This window comes from Poecilia reticulata, linkage group LG5, assembly GCF_000633615.1.
Source record: "Poecilia reticulata strain Guanapo linkage group LG5, Guppy_female_1.0+MT, whole genome shotgun sequence".
NCBI classification, from domain to species: Eukaryota; Metazoa; Chordata; class Actinopteri; order Cyprinodontiformes; family Poeciliidae; genus Poecilia; species Poecilia reticulata.
The window spans coordinates 3,320,549-3,329,574 of record NC_024335.1 but is presented as its reverse complement, the minus strand read 5'-3'; the positions used below and the strand labels follow the sequence as shown (position 1 = coordinate 3,329,574).

Below are 9,026 nucleotides of genomic sequence, written 5' to 3'. Positions count from 1 at the left end.
TATTAAGTGCATAAATGTACACCGTCCTTGATCTCTGAAGACTAGGGTTGAGCTAGAAAGTTTTTGATAGGCAGTTGGAGGGAAGGTTCGGGTTGGTTGTTTTTGTGTTGCACAGATTGTCAGCAATTAAAATGTTTTGAAATGCTGTTTTGTGATTAAAACTTGTCATGTCTGTGGAAGACATTAATAAATGTCCATCAGCAGGATTTTTGGAGCAGTGTTCTAGAGAACAATTAGTAAAAATTGCTGAACACTATAAAATAAGTGTTGGCGACAAAAGGTTGAAAGACAATGTTAAAGCAATTTTAAGGGCAAATTTAACTGAGATGGGTGTTTTGTCTTTACCTTCCAGACCTGAAGATTTGGGTGCTCGGGTTGTAAAGTCTGACCGTTTGGATTTTGAACAACAAAAAGAGATGTTATGGTTGAGAATGCAACTGGAGAAGGAAAAGGAGTTGGCTTTAGAGAATTTACGACAGCAGGCAGATTTGGATAAGGCTCTTGCTTTGGAAAAGATGAGACGGGAAACTGAATTGGGAAGAATACATTTGAAAGATGGCAAATTGTCTGTGGAATCTTGTGTTGGGGACTCAAAATGCAAACCTTCTGATATATTAAATGACTTGCGTTTGGTGCCTAAGTTCAGTGAAAAGGATGTTGACACGTTTTTCACTTTGTTTGAAAGAGTTGCAGACACAAGACATTGGTCTGATTCAGACCGCATCATTTTGCTTCAGTGTGTTTTGTTGGTCGTGCTCAGGAAGCTTTTTCTATGTTGAGCTTGAATGATGGTCAAGATTATGCTAAGGTTAAAGCTGCAATACTGAAAGCATATGAATTAGTCCCTGAAACATACAGACAAATGTTTAGAAACTGGGAAAAAGGTGACAAAACTTATGTGGAGTTTGCAAGAGAGTTGGAAATTCATTTCAACCGATGGTGCACTTCCTCTGAGATTATGACCTCCGTAATTTAATGGTTTTGGAACAATTTAAAAACTCTGTTTCTCATAGTATTGCAGTGTACATTAATGAACAGAGGGTTAAAACAGTGTCAGAAGCTGCAGTGTTGGTTGACGATTTTGTCTTAACACATAAAGATACAAGTGGAGAGCACGCAGTTGGAAGGAGAGTTCCAAACTGGCATTCAACACATTCTGGAGGTTCTTTTTTGGATCGCAGTAACCATGATCTTGACAAAATTTGTAATTATTGTCACAGAAAAGGTCATTGGAAGAAAGACTGTGCTTTGCTGAAATTCAGAAATAAAACTGGAACTCAGGTTAAACCAGCAGCGTTTGCTGCATCAGTTTCTGTAAATGTTCCTCACAAAATGGCTGAAGTGTCATCTTCTGGAAAACCTGACTGGAGTTCTTACAAAACATTTCTCTTGGAAGGACAAGTTTCTTTGGTTGGGAGTGACATTAAGGGGCCAGTTACTCTCTTAAGAGATACTGGTGCATACGATTCATTCATTTTGGCAGATGAGTCTTTTTTCAGATGAGTCTGATACTGGATTATCTATACCTGTGTTGGGTATGGCCATGTCTGTGTTTTGTGTTCCAGTACATAAGCTTGTGCTCCATTCAGAGTTTGAAAGAGAAGTAAGGATGGGTGTGAGACCAGCGCTGCCTATGAGGGGTGTTACAGTTATACTGGGGAACAATATAGCTGGAGGGAAAGTCTGGCCTGATCAACCAGGATCTCCAGTTGCGGTTTCAGTACCTTTGATCAGTAGTGGTTCTGATGAAAATGAAAAATCACACCCTGACATTTTTCAAGCCTGTGCTGTGACACGGGCAATGAAAGCATCCAGTGATGTACATCAGGATGAAGACTTCGGAAAAGATAAATGCATTTCTTCTTGTTTACCTAATATTCCTCTGTCTATTTCACAGAATGATCTGGGACAGGAGCAAAGATCTGACCCCACCATACAGCATTTATTTCAGTCTGCGTTACCTGCTGAGGAGATGCAGAGCCGTGCTCAGGGATACTTTGTTGAAAACAAGATATTGTTAAGGAAGTGAATGCCTTGCGGTGAGAATGCTATTGGGGAGCCAGTTTATCAGGTTGTGGTGCCTTTGAAATGGCGTGACTTAGTCTTGCAGGTGTCCCATGATGAATCAGGACTCATGGGAGTTGAAAAAACCTATGACCGCATTTTGAGGGATTTTTTTTTTGTGGCCACGACTGAAAAAAGATGTTTCTTCTTGTATTAAAACTTGTCACACCTGTCAGCTTACTGGTAAACCCAATCAAGTCCTAAATTCCAGCTATTGGTAAACTGTTTGAGCAACCTAATGAAACCTTATCATGTTCGTGCTGATAATGTCTTGGTAGATGAAGTTCACCCTGTGTGCATTGCTGAAACAGTGACATCTGCTGGCGATGAAGGGAATGGTGATGGGTTGCCTGTTCTGGATTCAGCTATGTTAACTGGTCAACTCAAGAATTCTGAAGTATTGGAAAGCATAGATACTGTGCTAAGTTATTTGCCAGAATCTCAACGCTTTGAGTTGATTCAGTTGATAAAATCCCATTCTGATTTATTTGCAGATGTCCCATCCTGCACGCACGTGATTGAACATGATATTGAGGTGGGTAATGCACAACCCATAAAACAGCAGTTTTACAGGGTTAACCCAGAAAAACGTAAACATCTGGATGCTGAGGTTGACTACATGYTAAAAAATGGCATCGCTCAAGCATCGTGTTCAAGCTGGTCTTCACCTTGCTTCCTTGCTTGCTTGTTCCAAAATCAGACAAAACTTATAGATTTTGTTCCAATTTCAGAAAAGTCAATAGCATAACTAAGCCTGATTCATATCCTTTACCTTGWATGGATGACTGCATTGACCAGATTGGTAATGCTAAATTCATCAGTAAAATAGACCTACTAAAAGGTTATTGGCAGGTCCCTTTAACTAAAAGGGCACAAGAAATATCTGCCTTTATTACACCAAGTGGCTTATATTCATACAATGTTATGCCTTTTGGCTTGACAAATGCACCAGCAGCTTGATGAATAAAGTTGTTGGGTGTTTAGAAGGCTGTTCTGTGTATTTGGATGACGTTGTCTATTCTGATTGGTCATCTCATATGGAACGACTCGCTGCTTTGTTTGACCGTTTGCAGAATGTGGATTTGACAGTAAATCTGGCCAAATGTGACTTTGCTCGAGCGACTGTTACTTATCTTGGTCATCAAGTGGGTCAAGGTAAAGTATGTCCAGTTAGTGCAAAGGTTGAAGCGATTGCAAAATATCCACTACCAACGACTAAAAAGGAACTCATGAAATTCTTGGGTTTAGTGGGATATTATAGAGCCTTCTGCAGAAACTTTTCCACTGTGGTTGCACCTCTGACGGACCTTCTGAAAAGCAATGTGAAATACATTTGGTCCTCTGTCTGTCAGCAGGCTTTTGAAGATGATGCTGGGCAATTCTCCAGTCTTGTTGGCTCCTGATATGAATAAGCCTTTTCAGTTCCAGGTTGATGCCAGTCATGTTGGTGCAGGGGGAGTCCTTTTGCAACTGGATGACTTGTCAATTGAAAAGACCTGTGAGGTTTTTTTCTAAGAAGTTTAACAAACAGCAGCTGAATTATTCAGTCATTGAAAAAGAGACACTTGCTCTTTGGTCTTTACAGCATTTTGTAATGCTGTAACCTTATTACAGAGGTCTTCACAGATCATAATCCTTTGACCTTCTTGAATTCTTTTCGCTTCCCAAATCAAAGACTTGTGAGATGGTCATTGTTTCTGCAATCTTTTCCCTTAAATATTTATCATATCAAGGTGAAGGATAATGTCATCGTGGATGCTTTGTCAAGAGCACCAAGTCAGTAGCCTCTTTTTTTTCTTTCTTTCCTTCTCTCCTTGCCTGTCTAATGACTATTACTTCAAGGTATCGGTCGTTGAGTTTTGGATGGGATCGGAGAGGATCTAAGTTTTGTTTCATTTCAGCTGGTCTGAGATATTRGTGCACTTAATTTTGTTTCTCTATTTTTCCAGATGTTAATGCAGAGGTTGCCCAGGGTTCCAGTGGGGACCCTGTCTTGAAGAGGGGGGGTGTTACGGCCCAAGGCCTTTTCCTCTGGGTCTCTAACATCCATGTCTTTGCACACTCTAATTGGTGCTGATTGGAAGTGGAGGCAGCTGGCCAGTGTCTCCAGATGACGATCTACCTTAAGACGCATCACTTCCTCTGACTGACTGAGCAGCTCATTCTTTCTCTCCCTGCCACACTCTCCCCTTTCTCCCTTTCTTTCCCAACCAGTTATGATTTTTGTTAAATTCCCTTTTAAGTTATCCCTTGTGTTGCTTCCCTTTCATTTGTTATGGTTTAAGAGCCAGACCATAACATACTTAATTGTCATAATATATTATCTTAGTATTCCTTTAATTGTTTTAAACTATTATAATTGATGGGTATTTTCTCAAACCTACATAAAAGAACCACAGACAACGTATGAGTTTTTAACTCATACGTTGTCTGTATTTGTAGAAGACACAGCGAGCAGCTTCTCCAAACCGCTCTCCATGTGTTCTGAAAACCTTCAGTTTGTTTGTCTCAAGAAAGGTGTGAAAAGGAATGGAGGGGGTGAAACCCACATCCTAACTTCACAGTAGGATGTGAATTCAGAAGCAAAGAAGGGGGACACAGAAACTAAATTAACACATAGACAGGTTTACAGCTCAGAAGTATCCCAGGAACATCTAAGTCACCATCTGTAAAAACATGCTTGAGATCAAGGAAAGATTTAATTGTGTCTCCACATTTTTAACAAATTTGAACACTAAACCTCTAAATAGAAAACTAGTACCCCTCCAGGATCCAACCAGGATCCTTCCAAAACTGTGTGTACAAGAACGGTACGTCATCATCGGGAATGGTCCCATGGAACATGTGTAACAAAGTTTATGCATTTTGTGAAATGACACCGAAATTCATCAACTGCAGCAACTGCAAGGGTCAGAGGTCTACCCAAGGCTGCAATGCCTGGAAGAATAGCCCAGACTGTCACAACCTGCTTCAGAAGAGGATTTTTTTAACATCACCCAGCAGACCAGAGGAAAATGGACAAGGACTCATTGCAGTGCCTTAGTGCCAGGAGATGAAGGAATGCGCACAATGGCTTACTGGTACTTTCTGTGTGGACATGAGGCTTATGTAGACTTGCCAAGAAGTTGGGGAGGATTATGTGCTTTGGTCCCCCTTACCAGCCCGGTTGCATTCATCAGAAAAGCACACCAATTTTGATCCTCCCGCTCCAAGCGCTCAGCCATGCCGGAAGTAGAAAGGTGGGGAGGCATTACTACAAAGACTGGAGTTCCTTGGAAGTTCAAAATGTGGGCCAGAAATGAAAAGGTTATGCAAGGCCTATTCCCAGGGGTGGGAATAGCATGTTCTAAACCACGTTGAAATCAACAGGTACGCCCTACTGAGACTTATCAACAGCACACGTGAACTAGCCAACGGCACCACAAGAGAGCTGACTGAACTGAGAAACATGGTTTTGCAAAACCGTGTTGTATTGAATCTACTCACAGCCTCTCAGGGAGGTGTGTGCAAAATCATTGATCCAACATACTGTACTTTTATTCCAGATGAGACAGGAACCGGTGGAACTATTCATGATACTCAGCATGATTTGGAAGAGTTCAGAACCTATGTGAACAGTGCAACTCATGGGTCACAGCCTTTTGACTTCTTTCCTGGTTCACATTTGGCCAGCTGCTGTTAAAGATTGTAACCCCCATTTTAACTGTACTGATCTTAGGCTGTCTTTTTGCAACCTGCATCATTCCATACCTTCGTAGCATGATGCTAAAGACATTTAACACAGCCATGATCAACTATCAGATGATCAGGGTAATCTCCGACACCGATGAAGATTACATGTCTCTTCAGAAAGATGAACTGAAAACAGGAATGTCTGACGATGTCCAGTAACTAATAAACAGATTAAATCAATTGTTTTATGACTCCTACACTGAAAAAGTGAAAACAATTGGTGTCTGTGATGAAAGTGCGTTTGGTTTTCTGTTTCTTTTATAATTTATTTTTTTGATATTTTAAATATTTTTTAAGATTTTGAGTAACTTTTATGAGAATGTTAAACAGGAAAGAAATGTTAGAATTATTATGTTTATCATTCTTACATTTGTAATTTTATGTTAGCATGTTCTTATAGATAGTGACTTAGATCTTCCTGGGATACTCCTGAGCTGTAAACCTGTCTGTGTTAATTTAGTTTCTGTCTCCCTTCTTTGTTTCTGAATCCACATCCTACTATGAAGATGGGATGTGGATTTCACCCCCCTCCATTCCTTTTAACACCCTTCTTACTAATAAGAGACAAAAACAGGTTTTCAGAACACATGGTGAGCGGCTTGGAAAAGCAGTTCCCTGCGTCTTCTCCTTCTGCAGAAGTTTGGTTGAAAACTCATATACGTTGTCTGTGGTTCTTCTTTTATGTAGGTTTGAGAAACTACCTATCATTGTTGTGCTCACATGACCAAGGTTACTTTAGTCGGATATTTGAGAAAAATATATTTTGTGTATAGTTTATTCAAATTGTGTGCTTTATCCATAGGACCTATTTTGTCCCTATTTCCTAGTCAAATATTTTTTTTTGTTTTTGTCATAATTATTGATATTCTTGTTAATTAAATACCAATAACAATGGTTTGACCTGTGAAAACAATTTAATAATTTCTGTTTAGAAATAACAGACCTTTTATGATTGCCAATTGTAGTGGACATCAGGACCATTTCAGTGTATTTAACGTCTCCACATTGTTATAGGAGAAATAAGTGAAACAGGACTCTATACAAGTTAGTAGAGGGAGATTCAGATCTGGAGTTGTCAGATGAAGATGAGGATAAGTATCAGCCTCTGGCAGGGGTCTTCATCAGATCCAGGACAATCTGATGAAGAGACAGACTCATGGTGTGTTCACACCAAACACGTTTTGAGCGTCAGGTCCATCTGGTTTATGTTCACAGTCTATGTAGAAAGATTAGATTAGAAGATAATATAAGATGTAATATATGTTTTCAAAATTTTGCTAGAGCTTATGGTTTTTTGTCAGGGTTCTTGAGAACGACGCTGTGTGTCTCAAGTATAGAAACTCTGACTCCAGCATACTATCTGACAGAGAGAGCCAGTCCATGTCCAGATAATTAATTACTATAGCAACGGGTCCCAGAGAGAGGCAGTGAGTAGTCTCACAAACGGGCGCAGAGGCAGGTCTCACAATGCATTATGGGAAGAATAAATATTTCCTGTGACAATTCATATTTTGCTTGCATAAAATTATTCCATCCATCCATCCATCCATCCATCCATCCATCCATCCATCCATCCATCCATCCATCCATCCATCCATCCATCCATCCATCCATTTTCTTACACCCTTGTCCCCTAATTGGGTTGGGAGGGGAGCTGGTGCCTATCTCCAGCTAGCGTACCGGGCGAGAGGTGGGGTCACCCTGGACAGGTCGCCAGTCTGTCGCAGGGCAACAGAACCTTCTTGCTGCAAGGCAACAGCTCTACCAACTGCGCCACTGTGCAGCCCATAAAATTATTTCTCTGAATTTGAATTGGGGCTGCACGGTGGTGCAGTTGGTAGAGCTGTTGCCTTGCAGCAAGAAGATTCTGGGTTCGATTCCCGGCCCGGGTCTTTCTGCATGGAGTTTGCATGTTCTCCCTGTGCATGCGTGGGTTTTTCTCCGGGTACTCCAGTTTCCTCCCACAGTCCAAAAACATGACTGTCAGGTTAATTGGTCTCTCCAAATTGCCCCTAGGTGTGAGAGTGTGTGTGCATGGTTGTTTGTCCTGTCTGTCTCTGTGTTGCCCTGCGACAGACTGGCGACCTGTCCAGGGTGACCCCGCCTCTCGCCTGGAACGTTAGCTGGAGATAGGCACCAGCAACCCTCCCGACCCCACTAAGGGACAAGGGTGAAATAAAATGGATGGATGGATGGATGGATGAATTTGAATTAAAATCCTTCGTATGAAGCTTGAAAAAATTCGAGAAACAATTACCGACTGTCTTTATTGTTTTTATTTCGGACCGTGAGTGAGAACAACATATAAGCGAAGCTTATAGTCGTCAGTCTGGGACTGAATATCATTGAGAACTGGGTTCAACTGTTGTACTGTTGCAGTGAATCAGATCAGCCATAGAAATGTGGTGATGGATCTGGCTAGAGCTTCAGTCATTGGATATTGGTAATGAACAGAGTAATACCCATCAGTATGTGTAATACTGAATTGGAATAGGCCAGTCCAACTATATGAGTCAGTGCACCACCATAGGCAGGGTGATAGTATTAGCATTTTATCTCAAGTTATAAAACAGACTTGTGGAAGCCAGAGCATTAGCATTTTTGGACTACAATTTAGCTGAGCTTAGCATTGATGCTAATGTTGAGCATCAGAATGCTTTTCTTACTTATTACAAATGTTTCATATACTGAATGGAGTAATGACAGACAAAATGCTAGTGATGCTCCACATGCTACTGATAACATTCATGATATTATTATTAGCCTTTTGGCCCATTTTTAGCTTATGCAACATAATAAATGGTACGAGCGATGTCATCGCAGCAGGTCATTGACTACATTGCAGCTTTCTTTAGCATTATTGCTAATTTTTAGCATCAGAACACTTTATTAAAAATCCGACGGGCACAATTTGGCAGGCCCCGTAAAATTTCTGCAAGAATTTTCTAGTTAATCACTAATCTGTACATTTTTCCATTTTTGTGAATTCAGTCATAATTTAGATTTGAATCATCATGATGTCCACTACAATGGACATGCTGTGAAATTTAAAAAAGTATTTAAAAAAATTATAAAACGGTAAGATGTTCATGTTGACCTAAATAAATACAGAAATTGGAAGGCACTTTTTTTTCTTCGGTTCTCAGGAGGATATGCATGTTTCCAGTTTTTAAGGTTTTAATTGACCCAGAAAAACAGCCCTAAAGCATGATGTTTCCACCCCCATGCTT

General features: G+C 40.5%; 1 protein-coding gene across 1 annotated transcript in view; it reads right to left on the bottom strand.

The window, feature by feature from the left end:
- The window catches only part of LOC103464627 (hyaluronidase-2-like), a 24,777-nt gene that overhangs the window by 6,443 nt on the left and 9,308 nt on the right, over positions 1-9,026 (bottom strand). The window lies entirely within an intron of this gene.